The sequence below is a fragment of the Ursus americanus genome, chromosome 35 (assembly GCF_024610735.1).
Source record: "Ursus americanus isolate L20-20 chromosome 35, mUrsAme1.1.p, whole genome shotgun sequence".
Classification (NCBI taxonomy): Eukaryota; Metazoa; Chordata; class Mammalia; order Carnivora; family Ursidae; genus Ursus; species Ursus americanus.
In genome coordinates this window covers 275,126-295,821 of record NC_142161.1, presented here as the reverse complement: position 1 = coordinate 295,821, position 20,696 = coordinate 275,126, and the positions used below count along the sequence as shown (strand labels likewise).

At 35.6% G+C, this 20,696-nt stretch overlaps 1 long non-coding RNA gene across 2 annotated transcripts; it reads left to right on the top strand.

The window, feature by feature from the left end:
* Positions 1-139: 139 nt before the first annotated feature.
* On the top strand, positions 140-20,673 carry LOC148107071 (uncharacterized). 2 transcript variants are annotated; one of them, XR_015723086.1, is made up of 3 exons: positions 140-202; positions 18,316-18,516; positions 20,448-20,673. It is a non-coding gene; the product is annotated as an uncharacterized LOC148107071 (long non-coding RNA). The 2 variants fall into 2 exon arrangements; XR_015723087.1 differs by lacking the exon at positions 140-202 and adding an exon at positions 7,863-8,123.
* Positions 20,674-20,696: the final 23 nt, after the last annotated feature.

Genomic DNA, 20,696 nt, shown 5'->3' with positions numbered 1-20,696 from the left:
TCCACATGCCGGATGTGCTCTCTTCCAGCATAAGATCGCTTCCACCAGCCAGCCTCGAGGTGAACTGCCTTCGGACTCTTCAGATACTCGGAGTGGAACCAGTAGGGCCGCTTGCTGAGGTTACCGAGCACTGTGAATAGCGTCCCTTCTCGCTGCTCCAGCTGCACGAGCATCAGAAACCACCTTTAAGAGAAGCAAACTGGTATGTGCGGAGACACACGTGCTTTCCCGTGGTTTTAATGGGACCAGCGTTCTGAGGGGTTGGAATGACTTTTTCATGGAAAGCCTATATATATAGGACCTGGGAGCCTCCCAGTTCAGTAATATGATTTTGTTAGATCCGTGTTCACATTTATATTATTATGACCTTGTAAATAGTATCTGTAGCTGCAGAGTTTGCTACAATTTCTTGCATAAAGTTTTGTTTTTCTTGATGTCCTTAATTGCTCTTTTGCTCAAATGCTTCTTTTTCTTTTAAAATGCTTATTTTTCTACCTCCTCCTTTATCTCCATACTCCCCAGCTGTGTAAATTTCTTCTCTGGACCTTCACGCACAGCAGGAACTTTATCATTTCATCTTGAGAGTACTGCTCCTTCAGTCTTGACTGCTCCAGTCTGGGTTAGCTGCTTTCAGGCCCACAGTCCTGTGGGTTACTATAGCCTTTCCTGGTCTTAGATCCTGGGCTCTCTGGATCCCGTGACTTCCTTTCTTTTGTGTGCGTGCACATTTGGTTTTGTTGTTTGTGAAGTAGATTTTACAGTAGTAGCAAGAGAACCCAGGCAACGATTCCTGAGTTGCTCTGTGATCATCTCCAAGAGGACCCTCATTTTTACTATAGTTCTCTTTCCCACTTTATTTCTGATTAGCTTCCAGGAAGCTGAGGATGAGGTAGCTGAATTCCAGGAGGGAAGCAGAAAATGAGAGACAGAGTTGTGGGCATAATTAGTTTAGGCTGAATGAAGAAATAGAGACTTGCAGGCTGGTAAGGAGACTGAAGCTTGAAGTGGAAGCTTTGAAGGCAGTGGTGGCAGTGGGTGCCGATGCCTAATGTGCTAGGTTTATCAAAATGAGAAATATACTTTTTCAGGTGGAACTGAAGAGCGGTCATCAACAGCAACAACAACAACAGAATAAGCGTCAAGTAAATTTTTGAAATAAAATGTTTTCTTTCACGGAACCAAGGGAAAGTGGTTTAGAGTTTAGAAGTTCACTTAGAAACTTCATAGCTGTCAGTTTTCTAGCTATAATGTTCCTATAATTTTCAAAGGCTGATTGTTTTGACAGAGTGCTTCCTTCTACAGGACTTTATTTTTTTATTTTTATTTTTATTTTTTTTAACGTTTTTTTATTACATTATGTTAGTCACCATACAGTATATCCCTGGTTTCTGATGCGAGGTTCGATGATTCATTAGTTGAGTATAACACGCAGTGCACCATGCAATATGTGCCCTCCTTACTACCCATCACCAGTCTATCCCATTCCCCCACCCACCTCCCCTCTGAAGCCCTCAGTTTGTTTCTCTGAGTCCATAGTCTCCCATGCTTCACTCCCCCTTCTGATTACCCCCCTTTCTTTATCCCTTTCTTCTCCTACCCATCTTCCTAGTTCTTAATGTTCCATAGATAAGAGAAATCATATAATTGTCTTTCTCTGCTTGACTTATTTCACTTAGCATTATCTCCTCCAGTGCCGTCCATGTTGCAGCAAATGTTGAGAACTCGTTCTTTCTGATAGCTGAGTAATATTCCATTGTATATATGGACCACAGCTTCTTAATCAAGTCATCTGTTGAAGGGCATCTTTGTTCCTTCTGTGATTTAGCTATTGTGGATAATGCTGCTATGAACATTGGGGTGCATATGGCCCTTCTCTTCACTACGTCTGTATCTTTGGGGTAAATACCCAGTAGTGCAATGGCTGGGTCATAGGGTAGCTCCATTTTTAACTTTTTAAGGGACCTCCACACTATTTTCCAGAGTGGCTGTACCAACTTGCATTCCCACCAACAATGTAGGAGGATTCCCTTTCTCCACATCCTCTCCAGCAATTGCTGTTTCCTGCCTTGTTGATTTTTGCCATTCTAACTGGTGTAAGGTGGTATCTTAGTGTGGTTTTGATTTGAATTTCCCTGATGGCTAAGGATTTTGAACATTTTTTCATGTGTCTGTTAGCCATTTGTATGTCCTCATTGGAAAAGTGTCTGTTCATATCTTCTGCCCATTTTATGATTTGTTTATTTGTTTCTCACGTATTGAGTTTGAGAAGTTCTTTGTAGATCTTGCATACCAGTCTTTTTTTTTTTAATGATTTTTTTATTATGTTAGTCACCATACAGTACATCCCCAGTTTCCGATATAAAGTTCAATGATTCATTAGTTGCGTATAACACCCAGTGCACCATGCAATACGTGCCCTCCTTACTACCCATCACCTGTCTATCCCATTCCCCCACCCCCCTCCCCTCTGAGGCCCTCAGTTTGTTTCTTATAGTCCATAGTCTCTCATGTTTCATTCCCCCTTCTGCTTACACCCCCTTTCTTTATCCCTTTTTTCCCCTACCGATCATCCTATTTCTTATGTTCCATAGATGAGAGAAATCATGATATTTGTCTTTCTCTGCTTGACTTATTTAGCATTATCTCCGCCAGTGCCGTCCATGTTGCAGCAAATGTTGAGAACTCGTTCTTTCTGATAGCTGAGTAATATTCTATTGCATATATGGACCACAGCTTCTTAATCCAGTCATCTGTTGAAGGGCATCTCGGCTCCTTCCATGATTTAGCTATTGTAGACAATGCTGCTATGAACATTAGGGTGCATATGGCCCTTCTCTTCACTATGTCTGTATCTTTGAGGTAAAGACCCAGTAGTGCAATGGCTGGGTCATAGGGTAGCTCAATTTTTTAATCATGACATTTGCTTACCATCATATTGTTTCACTCATTACTTAGTAACACTAAATATAATTTTAAATTTAATGTGTTACAGGTTGAATTGTGTCCTCTCCAAAAGATATGTTCTCATCCTAACCCCTGATGTCTCAGAATATAGCCTTATTTGGAGATGGGGTCTTTACAGAGGCAATCAAGTTAAAATGAGATCGTTAGGGCTGTCCCTAATCCAGTACGATGATGTCCTTTTAAAAAGGGAAAATTCAGACCTAGAGACAAACATGCGTAGGAAAAAGAAAAAATTAAGACCTAGGGAGAAAACAACTGTCTATAAGCCAAAAAGAAAGGCCTGGATCAATCTTTCCCTCATGACATTCAGAAGGAACCAAACCTGCCAACATCTTTATCTTGACTTCTAGCCTCCAGAAATATGAGACAATTTCTGTTGGCTAACCCACTCAGTTTGCAGTAATCTGTTACAACAGCCTTAGGAAAGTAATACAAGTATATTCGTTCCAATTTTATATGAAAACTTTTCATTCTAAAATCCAATATTTTATATTATCTTAATTTTTAATTCTTTAAAATATCAGTTCATAATGATTAGTGGTTTAGTACTGTATAAACATTGTTTAAACATATTTATAGACATGAAATTTTTCCTTGCCTTTCTTCCGTGATATTTGCCTTTACCTGTTATAATTCTTCCTCTCTGTCCATTTATTTCCTAAATCTTTTACTGACTTCTTTACTAAACAATTCATGTGAGAATTCCTGTCTTGTCCATCTCCTCTTTCCCTTAGGCCATCTTGTATATATATCAACTACGTCCGTATAGCTGTGTAGGTATATAGTCAAGTTATTAGTAGGTCACCTAGGCAACCCCAAATACTGACTCATCTAATGGCGTGACAGAGCAGCAGGGCCAAAGATTTCATCGAAATGTGAATGTACCCCGAGTGACTCAGTACCAGAAGCATATGAAAAATGGAGGAGAAATAAATTTTGAAATGTACATAACTGAAAATTCTTCTAATGTTCAATGAATAACATGCAATTAGAGAATTTGGTTCTCAAGTAATAGAAGTTCTTTCTTTTTGGGTATATGCAAAGATAAGCACACTATTTTTTAGTGGCAATTACACAAAATAGAATTTATCAGAATTCCTGTGTTTGTAGGGTACAAACCTGTGAAGTCAGTGAGTATGAAAGTAACAACTTGTGTGAAGGAAACTTGAGATTTTTCCCAAATTTGAAAACAATCCTTAAAGTTATATGATATTGCATTAACAAGTTATAATGCTAAAAATATTTTTTTAAACAACCAGTGTTTTAAAAAATCAACCATGCTAGTGGAAAAGTAGAATTTTCTTTTTATTATTTGTATAGAAAATTATACTGAGGCACCAAGGTGGCTTAGTTGGTTAAGTGTCTGATTTTTTATCTCAGCTCAGATCTTGATCTCAGGGTCATGAGTTCAAGGCTCGTGTTGTGCTCTAGCTGGGCTGGAGTCTAGAAGGGAGGGAGGGAGGGAGGAGGAAGGAAGGAAGGAAGGAAGGAAGGAAGGAAGGAAGGAAGGAAGGAAAGAAGGAAGGAAAGGGAAGGGGAAGGGGCAAGGGAAAGGGAAAGGGAAAGGAAGGAAGAAGGGAAGGGAAGAGAAAGAAGAAAGAAAGAAAGAAAGAAAGAAAGAAAGAAAGAAAGAAAGAAAGAAAGAAAGAAAGAAAGAAAGAAAGAAAGAAAGAAAGAAAGAAAGAAAGAAAGAAAGAAAGAAAGAAAGAAAGAAAGAAAGAAAATTATATCACCAAAGCACTGGAATTTGAAGAGGAGGTCAAAGAGTACCCAGCCAAAAATATCAGAAAAGAAGTGTTACAGAAGTACATCAGAAATAAATAGCATAAAAATACATTATTTCTCTGGACTTTGTGATGTTTAAGGTATTAGTTTTTTAAAATTTGTAATTTATTATTTCCTCATTCTAAGTAAATATCCCTGTCTGTATGTAATTCTGCATTTATGTTTTTTTATTTTGCGAACTATATAATATCATCCTTTAAAAAACAAACTAAATGTATCCCAACTTAACTTTTCAAGCCAGATTTCAAATATGCCTTTTTCAACATCACCTGACATGAGGAGGGTAGAGTAGAAAAGGTCAGAGTTAAAAAAAAGATAGTACTTTTACCATGGTTAAAATATCTTATTTTGTGAATTTCACACACACACAAAATCTGATTGTGTGAACCCATTGCTAGCAGCTCTCCCAGAGCTGTAGAAGGGGCTTGGACAATTGAAACTCCCCAGTAAATCTTCTTGTGCCCCCCACTGAGTATCAGCCCATCCTTTCTCCATAATTCCATGGCCATAGGTTCAGTCATTCATTGAATAAATTTCGGCAGGGCATTTAGTACATATGAGGCTCTGTTCTAGATGTGGGTGTAGAAACAGCAAATAACAATCCATGTTCCCACAGAGCTTTTTTGTCAGGTGGGGAGAGGGGAACAACCAATTAGCAAGTAAATACATAAATAACCAAGACTATTTTAAATAGTCATATAAGCAATGCAGGAAATAAAATAGGAATTGATAAAGATGACTGGGGTAATGAGCAACCTGAGATAGTACTAGAAGGTGATTCTAAGAAGAAAATATTCTGAGACATAATAATAAACATAAACCATTGCTATAAATATTTTAGGAGAAATAATTTTAGAGAGAGAGAGTGAGCACACATGTGAGTGGGGAGGAGGGGCTGAGGCAGAGGGAGAGAAAGAATCTCAAGCTGACTCTCTGCTCAGCTGGGAGCCCTATGTGGGACTGGATCCCAGGATCCTGAGATCATGACCGGAGCTGAAATCTAGAGTCAGACACTCAACAGACTGAGCCACCCAGGCACCTTAGAAATTATTTTTTTTTAATAATTTGTTATTTATTTGAGAGAGAGAGAGCAAGCACGAGCAGCAGCGTGGAGAAACAGAGGAAAAGAAGCATGCTCCCCGCTGAGCAGGAAGCCTGACGTGGGGCTTGATCCCAGGACCTCAAATTCATGACCTGAGCTGAAGGCAGATACTTAACCGACTGAGCCACCCAGGTGCCCCTCAGAAATTATTTTAAATAGAGTAAATAATAAATGCAAAAGCTCTGGGCAGAAAACTGTTGCATGTTCAAGGAATCTAAAGATGGTAGTGTTGGCTAGAGCAGGAAAGCAGAGAAAGGTAGGAAATGAGGAAGGGGTGAGAGCATGATGTTAGACTTTCAAGGCAGGACTGTTGGACTAATTGCAAAAGGCTATTCCTTCCTGAATGTTCCAAAGGCACTTCAGATTTAACATATTTAAGACCAAATTCACCATCTTTCTTCCACCAGCATGTTCCTGCTTCTACGTTGCCCATCTCATTTAATGACATCATCTCCCCTCAGTTGCCTGACCTAAAAGAATCTCCTACTCTGCCCTGTAATTCTTCCCTGATTCCAAATCTGGTTTATTAACAAATCTTATTTGCTGATTCTTCCTCACAAATCTCTCTCGTCCTGCGCCCCTTTCCAGGTCACTGCTCCTGTTCCAGTTTACCCCTTCACCATCTCCCCTGCAGTTTCACCTCACTTCCCTCTTAGAGACCCACTGCTTTTCCTTTTATTTCCTTGAGTTAGTCTTTACACAGCAGCCGTCATGAGCTTTGCAAACAATGATCGGTCATGTCCCTCTGTTGTTAAAACGCCTCCAAATGGTCCATCACCGCACAAATAAGAATGTCTACACCATTAGACATGGAATCCAAGATCCTTTAGGTCTGACTATTGCCTATGACTCCAGTCTCCATCACACAGATTAATTCTCCAACAAAACCAAACTACTTTCAATTTCCTTTATGTTCCCACCGCTTCAAACCTTTATTCTTTGCACATGTTGTTTTTGACATTTGGAACGACTATTCCCATTACGTCCCCTGCTGTGTCCCTGCAAAATTCACCCTGAAAAGCCTAGGTTTAGTGTCCATATTTTTTGGTAACACTTCTCTTGAAGCTTTCTCTCCCCACCACACACCACCACCAGGACGTGACCCCTCATTGCCTCTGTTTGTGCTGCTTTTTGCACATAGAATCATTTTAGAAGTCTGGTTTCCCCCTGTTGATACCCATTAGAATGATTTGATGCCTGTACTTCAAGCAATGTGATGAGGAGCCTACAGAGCTTGTCCCTGAACAGTACAGCTATCGATCACAAAAATAAAACGTTAGACCTACAGGGAATTTTTATCATTAAAGTGATCCCTTCATCATACAAATGAAGGAACCGATAACCAGAAAGGTTAAGCAGCCAACAGCACCCTAACTAGTTTTTTATGGAGCCCATAGTAACTTCGTATCTCCTGCCCCCAGAGCTTTAGCCTGGGGCTTTGTGTGCCATTGGGGATTTCTCCCCTCCTCTCCCTTATTTACGTTCACGGATGTTATCTTCAATGGAAAGCTGATCGGTAGCTATGGATGCATTTACTTTATATTAAGCACTCTACCAACATTCCTGAAGGGATGAAATAAAAGGCTTGAGTTTGTAATGATCTAATTGATACTGTCAACGGAGTGAGACTATGCTTAGGAAGCCTATTGCTTCATTCCTTAATTCTTTTGTCAAACATTCCCTAATCATCTTTAATATGCAAAATGCCATACTTTGTGTTGAGAATGAAAAGGCAAACAGAAAATGTGCTCTTTGCACACCAGAAAGTCACAGAGAAATAAAACACATGATCATAATACTAAAGCAAAGTTAGAAAAGCCATACTGAAAGTGTGAATAAATCAAGAAGTGCATGGTTCTGGAAATCTCTTAGGAAAGAGTCACCAAGTTTTTTAGAGAAGATTATATTTGAGCTATACATTCCTTCATTTATTCATTCATTATTATTCATTTATTTATTATTAATGAGCACTTAGCTTGTTAATGACAATTTTTTTAAGAAGACGAAACTAAAGGATGAATCATGAAATAACTGCTCAATCAGTGTTATTTTTAGGGGCAGCTTGACTTAATCTCATTGACAGTGCTGCTTTATTCATCACACCATGAAACTAGATTGAAGGAATCTTCAAGGAAAGCATCTGAATGCAGGCCCTGGCACTTCTGCAGAGCAAGTTTCTTCATTCCGAATCTGTGGAATAGACCAAAAACCCGAAGCATCTGGCAGGATATGTGGCAGCTGGAAAATCCCCTAACCACATATTTTAAAGCCCGTAAGATGCTTGTGGTTTAACACGTATATGTCGTTATTCTAACATTCACTAAAATAAAATGCAATTACACATTACTGAATACTATTGATTTTCTCTTAGGATAATTTCGGCTGTTAATTCCCTCAAATAATATCTTAGAACTCACTTGTGTGCTAAATGGAAACCCAGAGAATAATTTACATTTTTCTTTTTAGTGAAGATATAAATGAATTAAAACTTTAGAAAAAATAACCCAAAGCCCTCAAGAACTGATTATCCCCCTTGCTTTAACCTGAATTCTCCTTTTATTAAGAAAGATTCACTATTCAAGGAACATTTTATCTTCATTCATAAAATGGAGTCTTTCATTTCTGGGGACTCATGACAAATGAACAAATGAAGGGACAGATGAAGACTCATTAAGGGACTTGTTTGAATTTAAATGGGGGAAAAGATTTCAAATAGGTAAATTAAATATGCAGATATATGTGCATATATGTATATGCATATACATATACTTGCCTGTGGTTTTCTTCAGTAAGTTAATTTATAGTTTTGTTTTTGTTTTTTTTTTTTTTTACTTTAAGGAATAGGAAATGGGTGTGTATATGAATGGGTTTTAATCTTTGCAGCAGTTCCACGATGTCTCCATTGCTTTTCACTTAAGAAAACATATCCAGCCTTTGCCCACCTAAATCAGGATATTTCCATTAGAAGAAGGAGGAGGAGGGGAAGAAGAAGGAGGAGGAAGAGGGGGAGGAGAACCACCTCGCCAGGTCCAGTGTGATGCCTTGTTTTACATTAGGTGTTATAGAAATGTGTACAAATGTGTGCAGCTGTTTCCCTTCAGTCAATGATAGTATTTATTCGGAGACCTCCTGCAATTTCATGGTCGATGACTCCTGTTGCCATAAACCATTCAGAGGGAAAGGAAAACCCAATGAGTAATCACTGTGCACTGAAAATGTCATTGTAAAACTAAGGTGGCAGAGACAAGGCCTCTAGAGTTGAACTCTGAAGACCAAAACCAACTCTAATCAATCTGTTAGATTTTGTTACTCAAACTTGGTAGCATTTTTATGCTGCTTGAGCCATTTAATATTATTTTAAACAATGCCTTTACTTTAACATGAAATACTAATTAACCATTGTTAAGTCCATAAGATATTTTTTTTATCCCCTTTCCCTTCCATTGGCTATATAACAGTGATTATAGTTCTGTAAAATGCCTTGTTTTCTTCATTTTTATTAGAAAAACTAAATTAATAAACTTGAAACCTTTCATTAAAAGAAGTTCTTCAAAATTTAGTATCTTAATGTTCAAAATAAGTAACTAAAGGGCAGCATAAGAAAATTTTTAAAAAAGGGATAATCCTTGATATATAATGTGTGTGCATATATACACAAAAATGATAGATAGATAGATGATAGATAGTCATAACATTATTAAAGCAACATTTTCTAGCCTGGGATATATTTTCAAAAGAAAATAGAAGCATACGCACCTAATTTTATTTACATGGTAATTTTTCACTTTTTTATATTAGGCGAAAAGGTAATAGGTTTTTTTGTAGAGTTTTTTCAAAAGAAATAGTTAAGGGGCACCTGGGTGGCTCAGTTGGTTAAGCATCTGCTTTAAGCTCAGGTCATGATCCTGGAGTCCCAGGATCGAGCCCTGCATCAGTCTCTCTGCTCATCAGGGAGTCTGCTTCACCCTCTCCCACTCCCGCTGCTCATGTTCTCTCTTTCTCTCTCTCTCACTCTCTCTCAAATAAATAAAATCTTTTAAAAAAATAAAAATAAACTAAAAAAAAAAGTTAAAACCCATGTTAAGAAATCCCCTTTCTTTTAATATGAAAGTGACTTTTTATTTTATTCTATTTTAATTCAATATAGTTAACATACAGTGTTATATTAGTTTCAGGTGTACAATATAGTGATTCAGCAATTCCATACATTACTCAGTGCTCATTGTCATAAATGTACTCTTAATCCTTGTCACCTATTTCACCCATCCCCCCACCCAACTCCCTTCTGATAACCATCAGTTTGTTCCCTGTAGTTAAGAGTCTGTTTTTGGTTAGTTACTTTTTTCCTTTGTTTTGTTTCTTAAATTCCACATATGAGTGAAATCATATGGTATTTGTCTTTCTCTGACTTATTGCACTGAGCATTATACTCTCTAGATCCATTCATGTTGCAAATGGCAAGATTTCATTCTTTTCTATGGCTGAGTAATATTCCATTGTATATATATATCCCACTTCTTTATCTATTCATCTAGTGTTGGACACTTGATGATATTTGGCTATTGTAAATAATGCTGCAATAAACATAGGGGTACATATATCTAGCCGAATTGGTGTTTTTGTATTACTACATCATATGGTAGTTCTATTTTTAATTTTTTGAGTAACCTCCCATGTCTTCTGCCCATTTTTAATTGGATTATTTGTTTTTTTGGTGTTGAGTTGTATCAGTTCTTTATATATCTTGGATACTAGCCCTTTGTTGGTTATGTCATTTGTAAATATCTTCTCCCAGTCATTAGGTTGTCTTTTAGTTTTGTTGGTCATTTCCTTTGCTTTTCATTTTGATGTAGTTCCAATAGTTTATTTTTGCTTTTATTTCCCTTGAGTTAGGAGAAATATCTAGAAAATGTTTGTATGGCCAGTGTTAGAGAAATCACTGCTTGTGCTTTCTTCTAGAATTTTTATGTTTCAGGTTTCACATTTAGGTCTTTAACCCATTTTGAGTTTATTTTTGTGTACCAAGTAAAAAAGTGGTCCAGTTTCATTCTTTTGCATAGAGATTTCCCAACATCATTTGTTGAAGAGACTCTTTTTTACCCTTTGCTTATTCTTGCCTCCTTTGTCAAAGATTAATTGACCATATAATTACAGGTTTATTTCTGGGCTCTCTATTCTGTTCCATTGATCTATGTGTTTATTTTTATGCTGATACCATACTGTTTTGACTACTACAATTTCGTAGTATAACTTGAAATCTGGGATTGTGATACTTCCTCTTTGTTTTTCTTTTTCATGATTGCTTTGGCTATTCAGGGTCTTTTGTGGTTCCATACAAATTTTAGGTTGGTTTGTTCTACTTCTGTAAAAAATGCTGTTGGTATTTTGATAGGGTTTGCACTTAATGTGTAGATTTCTTTGGGTAGTATGGACATTTAAACAATATTTGTCCTTCCAATTCATGAGCATGGAATATCTTTCCGTTTGTGTTGTCTTTGATATCTTTTATCAATGTTTTCTAGTTTTCAGAGTATAGACTTTCATCACTTTGGTTAAGTTTATTCCTAGATATATTTTTTAAAGATTTACTTATTTATTTGCCAGAGAGAGTGCACAAACAAGGGGGAGGAGCAGAGGTAGAGGGAGAAGCAGGCTCCTCACTGAGCAAGAAGCCCGATATGGGCCTCCATCTCAGGACCCTGGGATCATGACCTGAGCCAAAGACAGACGCTTAACTGACTGAGTCACCCAGGGGTCCCTAGTCCTAGATATTTTATTATTTTTGGTGCAGTTGTAAATGGGATTATTTTCTCAATCTCTCTTTCTGCTGCTTTATTGTGTATAGAAATGTAATGGATTTTTGTATATTGATTTTTATATCCTGTGATCTTACTGAATTCCTTTATTAGTCCAATAGATTTTTGGTAGTCTTTTGGGTTTTCTGTATGTGGTATCATAAGACATTCCTTTCTTCTGAGAGGAACTGAAATAATCATCATACTTGCATTTTCTATAGCTAAATCATTCCTTAGTTCTATATTCTCTCACACAAAGCATTGGGTTATTTTCCTTAGAGAAGATAGGTTTTTTGTTTTGTCTTAGTTTCATTATTAAGCAATTGAGAGAATCACTTGTATTCTCTGTATCTCAGTCATCAGATGGATCTTCTCAGAAGAGGATTATTCCCCAAAGGTGGTGCATGGTTACAGAGATGTTAAGGAGTGAAGGGACCATACCTTCTATTTTTTGTAACTCCCAGACTTTCCAGTTCAGATTCCTGTATCTAAAGAGAGTGCAATTTCAAAGCATCCCAATGATATTGTGCTAACTAGCTTTTTGTGCTGTTTTAACTTCAACTAGTGCTTATTAGGTCTGTAGGAAGCTCTATTTTTAAAAACGATCTTTTGCCATTCCAGTATGAACTTCCCCAGATGGAGTTCTTCATCCCCTCTGAAAAATAATCATACCTACTTCTCTATTGTTGTTGATAGTTCCGTTTGTCTCTCCTCTGCAACATCGTTTCGTTTATTTATCGATAACCTAATATTTCAGGTCCAGTTTGCAGTTTTGAAAACACAAAGATGAATGGGCCATATTCTCTGACTTTAAAGAATTCATGGAATAGTCAGAACCAAAACACATGGTCAAAATCCAATACTGTAAGGATGATGGCATGTGTAGATCAAGGGGTATGACGGGAACAAGGATGTAGAATACAAACTAAGATTTGAATAATCAGGAATTGCTAAGTAAAATCACCACTTGTGTTTTAAAGAATGAAGAGTAATTATTCAAGTAAGGCAGAAGGAGGAGATAGGGCATTCTAAACTAAGGATAAAGCTTTTCTTTCTCTTTTTTTTTTATTGAACATGAAGTACAGAGCTTGTATCGAGTATAAAAAATTGCACATATAACTAGTGTATCAAATCCATCCTCCTTGGAATGAAAGTATACATGACTCTGATCCTCCTCTTATTATTCTTTATATTCATTTGATGAGGCTAATCATTTCTCTTTTCTCCAGCTGAAACTCAGATGGAGTTTCCCTCATGATTTTTCCAGTCAGTTCCTTCAGTCAATTATTAAAATGCCCAGTCCCATAAAATAGTCAAGATTCCTAGTTGATTTAAAGTTAAAATTTCCCTTTCCCATCTTTTTCTTCCAGTTGAAGAAGGGGATGTGGAAGTATCTTCTCTTTTGCACATAATATAAGAAGATTGGAGTTAATTCAAAGGATATGTAGAGTCATTGAAAATACCTGATCATAACCGTAGTATAGTTATATTTCAGTTTGTAACTATGCTTTGTTTAGAGAATGGATTTAAAGAAATAAGACCAGAGGCAGAAGAGAACAAAGGAGATTTTCCCCCAATTACCCATGATAGATCTAGTAGTGATGCAGAAGAAAGAAAAGGGAAACTAAGAAAGTAAAATCTGTGTGCACTGGGTGATTGTTTAGATGTGAGTGGAGAAGAAAAATGTGAGATCAAAGGTAAATCTCAGTTTCCATATTGGATGGGATGGGTGGAATCTGCTGTTTCTGTGGAGGTATACAGAAGGTGGAGTTTTAGACAAGATGTTAAGCTCAGTTTTAAATGTGTTGATTTCAAGGTGCATATGAGACAAAGTGAAGATGGCCATTGGACCCTTGTATCTATTACGGAAGTCTCAAGTAGAGAATGATTATGGTTGAAAACTTTACTATAGATAGTTATAAATGTAGATATAAGTACATGGAGTATACATATACATAAGATCTATGTATCTATACTTTTTTCTAGAATTTCCATTTGGTTCTTCAATGAACATTTCAGTTTATCTGCTAAGATTTATGTGTTTAATCATTATGTGTGTATTTTAATTTACATACTGAGCCTAGTTATTATAAATGCTTTTAAAATCTTGTCTGCTAATTACATATGGATCATCTCAGAAACCCCAGTGATTGCTTGTTATTGCTGAAATAGTTTGAGAAATTACTCATATGATAGAATTTATCATTTAAAGTCTATAATTTAGTGGGTTTTAGTATATTTATAGAGTTGTTCATTGATTGCCTTTTATTCTGAGTGTGTTACATTTTAATGTTTCTTTGTATAGCTAATAATATGGGATTATATCCAACATTGTGAATGATACCTTACAGAGACACTGGATTCTGATATATTCTATATCTGTATGTATAGACATACACACACACACACACACACACACACACACACACACACACATGGCTAAAGTGATAGTTAAATCTACAGAGTGGGAAAAACAGGTAGTCAAGGGAAGAAGACACACCTGGGCAATGCCAATGTGTATAATGAGTGGTCTACACAAAGAAGACAGAAAAGAGAATGAGAAGAAGTAGAGGTTATGTTATCACAGAAACAAGACGTATTATTTCTAACTTAGAAATTTATTGATTTATTAAAAATCTTCTCAATTCTGTCAAGATTACTTATTTCCATTTCATTACAAATATCATATACGTTTGCTAAAACTTATTGTAGGTGCATTCATCCTTCCAGAAATTAAAAGAAAATGCAATATAAATAAATTAAAAACAAAAAACAAAAAAAACCTTCCTTTTAAAAAAATGTCCATGACTGCCTGATAAATCTGGATTACTCCTTTTTTTTGTTGGGGGGGGCAGTGAAGGGAGTGTTGGTAACTATGTTGTGATCAACATCTTTTCATTCTCTGCTCCCAGCTTAGCCATTTAGGATGCAGGGTTTCTACCAGAGTTATAATGCGGGTGTTCTCTAGCACATTATCATTCCATGATTATGTATACAGACCTTGGATTTACCTCTGTTTCTGGAACTCTCTGTCATTAGGAATATAAGTTTATCACTTTGACCTTTATCTGTGATGGAGTTTTGTTGAAATCCCCACCATAAATCATACTGGTGTTAACTATTTGTTTTAAAGTCTTTAGGGCCATTATTTTATAAACGGAAATTGAAAGCATCTTTATCTCAATTAAATGAGGTACACATTTTTGTATATGAGAAGAGATATTTAAAGTCACCTAACAGAAATCTTTGAGTAAGATTGGGATAAGTCAACTACTTTTCTGGTTGAGTAAGTATTGTCAGCTTTATTGTTACTACTAAGAATTTTATCAACTTAGAACTTGAATTTTGATTTTAACCATGTTTTCAGAAGAAATTTATATCTTTTCTCCTATAATTTTTTGAATGAATTATTGTAAAATGAAGTATTTACTGAGTGAGCTATAATAATGGGATCTACTATTTACATAGCACTTACTATAATTTTGTTCAAGTATTTAAGGAATAAAAAACCAAATTTAACAATAAATACAGAAATATTGAAGTTCACTTGTATCCATATCAGGTATAGAAGATCTGGGATGGATGGATAGATAGATAGATGATAGATAGGCAGATAGGCAGATAGGCATAAATGAAACAATGAGAGAACCAGTCTATTTCTCAAACTGGTAAGTAGTATTTCCAGACCACAGTGTTATAACTGACTGAAAACTGGTACTAAGAAGACTAAGACCTTATTATTGTCCTCAAGGATATTTTTTCCAACTGTATTGAGATATAATTGACATATAACATTGTATAATGTTAAGATGTACAAGGTGATTGTTTGAACACATATTTTGTGAAATGACTACTATAATAAAGTTAGTTAACACCTCCATTATCTCACATAATTACCATTTTGTTTTTTTGGTGAGAACACTTAAGATCTACTCTCTTAGCAACTTTGAAGTGTATAACACAGTATTGCTAACTGTAATCATCATTAGATGCCCAGAATTTATTAATCTTATAACTAGAAGTCTGTACTCCTTGACCAACTCTTCCCATTTCCCATCCTGTGGCAACCACCATTCTATTCTCTGATTCTGAATTTGGCTTTTTCAGATTACACATATGAGTATTTGTTTTTCCCTGTCTGATTTATTTTACTTAGCATAATGTCCTCAAAGTCCATATAGGTTGTCATACATGGCAAAATTTCTTTCCTTTTTATGTTTGCATAATATTCCACATTGATCAATTTATATGGAATATATATATATATTCCATATATATATATATTCCATATATATGGAATATTTGCTATTTTTCTATCCATCTATTTATATGGAATATATAAATATATATATGTATATTTGCTATTTTTCTATCCATCTCTCATTGCTTTAGGCTGTTTCTATATCTTGGTTATTGTAAATAAGGATGCTATGAACACAGGAGTGCAAATATCTCTTTAAGATAGAGATTTCATTTCCTTTGGCTGCATGCCAGAAGTGGAATTGCTGGATCATATGGTAGTTCTATTTCTAGTTTTTTGAGGAAACTCTAAACTGTTTCCCATAGTGTTTGAACCGATTTACATTCCTGCCAACAGTGTATGGGGGGCTTCCCTTTCCTCCACATCCTCACCAACACTTGTTACCTCTTTTCTTTTTGATGACAGCCATTCTAACAGATGTGAAGTAGTATCTCATTGTGGTTTTGATTTGCATTTCCCTGATGGTTAGTGATTTTTTCCCACATAACTCTTGGCCATTTCCTCAATTATATGTTAACCCAATAGAAAGACAAAGCTAATGTATGAAATGAAAGACAATTTCTGTTAAACTCTGTGGAAACAACTATAAGAACAACAGAAGACTAGACTTCATTTTTACTGAAAATCTAATTGCTGAGAGCTTTCACATGCATTCTCTTATTTAATCTTCACAAGAATGCTCTGTGGCGACATTATTAAGGCCATTTTGTAGGTGAGAAACTAAGAAACCTGTGCTAATTCACAAACATGACTCAAATGCAGATTTACCTCATTCAAAAGCCTGTGATCTTTCCATTATTCCACGGAAGTAGTGGTGAAGGACACAGACTATAGTTTCTTTGCTCTGTTTTTCACATGAAAGTAGATTCTGCATGCTAAACTCTGTTTTGTATCAGTGAAGCTCCTTTAGGTGGCATTATTTTACATTTGTAAAGGTTAAAGTAATCCAGTTTTTCTGGGAGGGGGGAGGAAACTTTTCTCTTTCCAAGGATGGGTGATAACACTCTCAATTTAACCCAAAAGTAGTAGACCAGGAAGGTTTTACATAACCCAACTTCCCAGCTTTGCCAACCATGGATATCTTTAGGAAAGTTAAGTCAAGATTTAGATCTCAAATATATAATCCCACTATGAAGTTTCAGACTTCTAATATGAGGTTTCAGAATTTCTAATACATGTTCAAGCAAATGCAGATATCTCTATTTTTTCCTTGCAGAAAACAAAATTGTGATCGTCATAAAAACAGACTGCATTATGCACTTTTTATACCACTCATAGAATCTAATATGATGCTAAAAGAATAAAAGTTATGATAGTTGCTAAATAAGTCTGGAGGCAAGAGCCTCACTACTGTCTAACCAAATAAGTACTTTACATTAAGGAACTTCAAGCCAGGCAGGAACTGTAGACAATCATGAAATGCTATTGGTGAGAAACGTAGGCCTGTCTCATATGTCTAAACTTGGAGTTATCTTTCTCACCCAAATATATGTAGTTATTTTCCATATTTTTCTTTTCAAACTGTTGTTACCATCAAAACATACTGAATATATACAGAGCTTGGTAGCCTCACCAGAAGTGCTGCAAACGATGAAGAGTTCAAAGTTTCAAGAGGTGGTTTATACCATTGAAAGGTGTTAATAATTTTTAGAGCAAACTAGGCCTGAAGACATCTCAGATCACACTACGTGGTAACTTCAGTATCCCCTAAAAATAGTGACAGAGCCAATCTCAGTGGACATTCAAGATTTGCCTCATTTGTAAATACTATCTGGACTATGTGTGTAGAGTGAATAAGAGATTGATGTTTACAGACTTCTGTTAGATGCCTCTCCAACTAGATTATACTGCTTATTATCATCACCCTTAAGATGTTTTTAAGTCAACTTTTAGAGAAAAACTGATCCATTTGTTCAACACATATATATTTTTTAAATTTTTATTGAAATTCCAGTTAACATACGGTGTAATATTAGTTTCAGGTGTACAATTTAGTGAGACAACACTTACATACAACACCTGGTGCTTATCCCCAGTGCATGTCTTAATCCCCATCACCTGGGTAACCCATTCCTGCACCCTCAACACATATTTTTGAGCACTATGAAATAAACCTTAATCTCAGTGCAAGAGATACCACAGAGAACAAGATACACAAAGTTCACACTCTCATAGGGTTTATGTTCTCATGTAATACCCACGTCTGCATCGTGTCTTCCCTGAAAGTCGGTATTTATTTTTATTGACTGATATTATAAATATCTTTAACAAAATATATCAAGTGAATTATAATGAAAGAAAATTAACTTTTGTCACCTCATTGGTATATGATATTGATCAATGAATAAGTGAACTAATTATTTTCATCAAATATGACTGTTATTAACATAGTTCTGCTTTCATTTTAGGTTTGGAGTACGAGTCAAAATTTACATCCATGCTGGATTTTACTAAAACTATAACCTCATTTGTGGCAATTAGTTTCATGTAACATCCAGTTTCTACTAAAGGACATTCTGGAAGGTATTCTGACAAAGAGTGGAGCATTACTTGTTTTCATCTGACCGCTAATAATCAAATTCCAGCCAGTCTGCAAACTTTGGTCAAAAGTAAGTGTCACTTAATTGTCTAATAAATTATTTTCTGTGGTGTTTCTTCCCCTCATAGTTGTTTTTTTTCCCCCCACTATGAACTTTTCCCGCTTTTCAGTTTTTCCTTATCTTAGTAGTCAAGTTAGTGTTATAGGAAGGGTGTATTTCTTAACTGCAACCCAAAAGACTAAAAATAAGACTGACAGTGGAATTCTTAATAGAAATTTTTTTAAAAAATGGTAATTATCATTTTAAACAAAATAATTTAAAATATATAATTCTATGCCCACTGAAAATATCCTTCAAAGTAAAGGTGAAATAAAGACATGTCCACAAAATTATAGTGAAGAGAATTCACTAGTAGTAGATAGATACTAAAAGGAAGTCTTCAAGAAGAAGGAAAATACTCCTAGAAATAAATACAGAAAAGAGTAAAAGTGCTAAAAAAACTAAAGAATGGAAAAACATGTTATTTCAGCAGTATCCAAAAGAAGTCTTATGTAGTTATGCCAATGTCAAATAGGGAATATTTTAAGGCAAGAAGTATCACTAGAAATAAAGAGAGAGCAAAAAAATAAATAAATAGAAGAAAAACATTTCATAATGAAAAAGGTCAATCTACCAAGAAGATTAAATAATTCTAAAATTGTGTGCATCCAACAATATAAGTTCCAAATATATACAGAACAAAGTGGCAAAAGTAAAAGATGGAGTGCAAAAATCCACAATGAAGAAGATTTTAACACACATTTCTCATAACTAAGTCCAAGCAGGAAAAAAATTCAATAAGCACATAGAAGATCTGTAGAAGTTATTAAGATATTTACCTAATTGATATATATGAAGTGCTGCAGAACAAAATAGATGAATGCACAGATTCTCTTGACATTCACATGAACATTTATCAAAGTGTATTGTAAAAAATTTTATATAGGCTGGAGTAAAAAGAAAATCTCAACAAATGTTAAAGTACTAGATAATTCAGAAAGTCCTTTGACCCCAATGTAGTGAAACTGGAATTCAGTCATAAAAGATGACTAGAATATGTCCTTATATTTGAAAATAAAGCTATATATTACTAAATAATCCACAGATCAAGCGTTATACAGTAAAGCTATATATTACTAAATAATCCACAGACAATATTTTGAACTGAATTACAATTTTTTAAAAATCTAGTATTGCCTGCAGAGGCAGGCAAAATTGTTTAGACAGAAGGTATTACATTAAATGTATATATACAAAAAACGAAAGGCTAAAAATGATTATTCTAAAGGAGTTAGATAATATCAAATTAATTCTAAGAAAATGGAAGAAAAACATAAAGAGCAGAAATAAAAATTTAAAAATCTATGGAACACTAAATAGTCAATAAAAGTATTAAACAGCCAAAAGTTGATTTCTCTATAAATTATAGACTAATAGATTTGATACACTCCTAATAAGATCTACTAAGAGGGGCATCTGTGTGGCTCGGTCAGTTAAGCGTCCTACTCTTAATCTGGGCTCAGGTCATGACTTGAAGCTTGTGAGATCAAGCTCCGTGACAGGTCTGTGCTCAGCGTGGAGTCCCCTTGAGATTCTCTGTCTCCCTCTTCCTATGCCCCTCCCCCACCCTTACAGCTATAATCTGTGTGACTATATAGATAAAGGAAGAAATGTTTTCTCTAAACAAAACTTCGTTCAAGCTAAAAGACATCACAGACCAGCTACAAAAAAAAAACAAAAAACAAAACAAAAAAAAACCCCAAAACCAAAAAAACCGAAAATAGTTTAAATTATGTTCTGTTTCAAGAAAACAAAGTAAGAGATTCATCTAGGATTCAGCAGTTAGAGATTAGGAATATAATAATAAAACTATTTATGGAAATCTGTATCAAAAACTGATTTTCAACCTTTCCAGTTTCATGGCGGTCTCATAAATAGCTACCGTATTTTCATCCTTGCAGATGCGAGAATGCTCAATGCCTATCAAAAAGGAATGATGAGGCAGAACAGATGAATGAAGTAGGGAAGTCTTTTGAAAAAACAAATCAATACGAAAGACTTTCTTTAATAATAGAGTGTAAATCCAACCAGGAAGGCAGTTGTGCCAGAGCCGCCTTGGAATTCCCCCAGGAAAGACAAGGCAAGAAGGAGTCAACACTTTAGGCTCAGCCAGTTCGAATTACTCTGGTGCGTCTGGGGCCACAGAGGTG